Genomic DNA, 3,058 nt, shown 5'->3' with positions numbered 1-3,058 from the left:
TATTCCAGTGTAATTACAATTTTGACCCTACATCATAAATATATTAATTACTACTTTTGACATTATGTCATCTGAAGGACAAAAGGGAAAGATTGAGAAAGCCCTAACATAGAATACAGGAAAGGTAGTGGATGTCAGCAAAACAAACAAACAACAACAAAATATATACTCTTAAAGTGGTCTCTTTAGTGAAAACTATTCTACTTTCTTCAATTAAGTATATTATCCTGGAAATCTGTGGGCCCAGATTGCTATTGACTGTGCTTAAATATTGACCAGCAATAGTTGCAAGAGGGAGTTTTTGTTATGTATTCGTGATATTTTTCTCTAAAAATTAAAAGCATTTGGTTTTGTTTTATTTCAATACATTACACATTTTTGACACACTTCAAAGATCAGCTTGCCCTAATTGTGTGTCAACTTACTTCTCTCTGTGTGTCTATGTAATGCGAATGTAAATTTTAAACATCTTCCCTGCCCCTAGGCTAAAGTGCACCAGAAGCCTGGGGAGGGAGGCTTGTTTTTCAGTAGATACTTTCTGATTGGCCAGTGGGTCAATAAGGTTGTTACATTCTCTGAGCCAGGAGAAGGCTATATAAGCCCTGATGTGTAGCTTTGTTTTGGGACTCACTTTGAGAAGTGTTCTGTGATTTGATCTGAATTCTGGGAAGCCGTTGTTGAGAGTCCCCCGGCTTTGAAAAACCCAGAATGTGGAAACCCAGATGTTGACTGGGTATGGATGTAATGGTTGGACAGTTTGGAAATCTGTCTACTTGATGTTTCTGTCTTGATAATTCTGCCTGTATGCTTTGAAGTTTGGGGTGCTGACCTTTTTCCCCTGAACAAGGTAAATGATATATGTCTGACTGATTAAAGTAAGCTTGTTAACCCATTTTGAGTTGCTTTCCTTTAACAAAGCAGATCCAAGAACCTGTGGTAGCTGCAAACCCTGAGGACACTTGGGGTGCTTGCCACTACAGTCTATTGAAAGTTGAGGAAAAAAAAACAAAACAGATGTGCTCTGCTGCTTCCTGGAATCAGCCTCGCCTCTCCACCTCTCAGCTCTCACCTTCCGCTCCAATTCAGGGAAGGCCTGGTGACCTTCCCTCCTCACTCCTCCAGGTGCTGAGGACTCGAGACACCTGCCACTCTTAGCCTGAGCCCTAGAGGGTCATTGCGCATCCCGCTGCGCCTGTCGGATGGCGGCAGGAAGCTCACCCCCGCTGGGCCTCCTGCAGCAAGCTGTGTATGGCTCTGCCCCAGGTTCCTGAGCCCTGGCTGCTGCTCTAGGCGCTGAGCTCAGCAGGCAGAGAAAGATTGTTTCTGTGAAACAAATAAGTTAACAAACCACACTAAAATATCACCTGATGTATGTCAATGTCAGGCTATTGCTTCACAAAGTATAGTTACCTGTTTACAACTGGCTGCAAAATGGTGAGGAAGACAGAAATGACTAATTCAAAGAGTGGGCAGAGAAACAAACTAGAAGGAGTTATCACAGATAATGACGGAAAATAAGATATTGATTGTGAATATACATGGTCCCTTCAAACCTCTCCAATGTAATGGCACAGCTCTTTGTTGGTGTGTGATCCAGCTGGAGTATGAAGAACAGTTTAAGGATAGTGAAATATCATGTATATTGATAGAACATATTGGATCATCATGAACTGAGACACAAAGCCAAAGAAAAACCTTGGAAAATACCATCAAAAAGGAATTTCAGCAGCCTTATCAACCGAACTCTAAATAGATTTAAAAAAAAATTGTATGAGGATGATGTTATCACTATTGATCTGGTGCAAAATAATACCCAGAAAAGTTCTAATGTAGTGGGCATAGCTGATGTGGCTTATTATTTAGAGAAAGATGTAAAAGGAGAATCTCTTTTTTATTCCTATAAAATTAATCTTGACATAAATTGTGAAATTCTTGATCTGGATCCTGCTAAAACTTTAATCTATTATTTTGATGAAGAGCCACCTGAATTTTCAATGCAAGGACTAACAGCTTGTATTATTGCTGTCATTGTAGTTGGAATTCTGGCACTTATTGTTGGCATTGTTGTGCTGATTATGTCCAGGAAGAAAAAGAGGTTAAAATATGAAAAAAAGCTGACATAAAAGAGATGAGTTAATTGCACAGAGAACTCTCCAAATAACTACCAAATATGAAGACAAGAAGAAGAAAAAATAGGTATTGATACTATATGAGTGTACATGGGAAAAAAAGAAGCCTTGCCATATTAATATATTGTTAGAAACAACTATAACCTACAGTTTAATAATGCAGAATGACTATAGATTGTTAAGAAGTGGGATTTACTTGGTACTCAAGTTAAAAGTAACTGCAAAATTTAAAGTTGGGCCACTGCAATTTATTCAAATATACATTTTCTTAGACAAAACTAGACTTCATGGTTTAAGTAAATGCTTACATGACATCAAAGTTCATGATTTAAGTATATTTCCACAATAAGGTTAGAATTCCATACATTTACTTGTAAATGAAAGCTAGTTTTCAATAATGGTTTTTTTTTGGTTGTCTTGTTCACATATTTGTCTTGAATTTCCTTAAAGTTGTTTATATGAACTGTGAAATAAACAAGTTGTTCAAAAAAAAGTTGAGGGAAAAAAACAAACAAAATAGCAAATTTAAAATTTTGCCTATGGTTGGTCCTGATAGGATTTTTCTTAAGCAAATACCAAAGCCTGAGAGTGGTGGTAATTAATGGCTACTTACCCACCTTCTATGACAGTAAAAATGAGTTTCTGTGGAAGTAACAATACAAGACCACAGTAAATAAAAACCACATAGTTATTCAGTCAGTCAGTCAATAAGCATTCATTAATTGCCATCTATGTGCCAGGAAATATAGTAAGTGCTAAGAATTCAAACAAAGTTATAAAATAGTCCCTGCCCTTGAGATGCTCACAAACTAAATGTATTGCATACTATTTGTAGTAAAATGTGATACTCAATGAGGCAGACACAGAGTTCAAAGAAGTCCCTGTCCTTATCGAATAAATAAGACTAGTAGAAATTTTTAAGTTACATG

At 37.1% G+C, this 3,058-nt stretch overlaps 1 pseudogene; it reads left to right on the top strand.

The window, feature by feature from the left end:
- The first annotated feature begins 1,199 nt into the window (after positions 1-1,199).
- On the top strand, positions 1,200-2,137 carry LOC138142797 (epithelial cell adhesion molecule pseudogene; annotated as a pseudogene).
- The last annotated feature ends 921 nt before the right edge of the window (positions 2,138-3,058 follow it).

The sequence above is a fragment of the Petaurus breviceps genome, unplaced genomic scaffold (genome assembly GCF_028583685.1).
Source record: "Petaurus breviceps papuanus isolate PSGF00001 unplaced genomic scaffold, PetGlider_PUasm1.0 90603, whole genome shotgun sequence".
Taxonomy (NCBI): domain Eukaryota; kingdom Metazoa; phylum Chordata; class Mammalia; order Diprotodontia; family Petauridae; genus Petaurus; species Petaurus breviceps.
The sequence above is the reverse complement of the archived record's forward strand: the minus strand, read 5'-3'. Positions and strand labels throughout refer to the sequence as shown.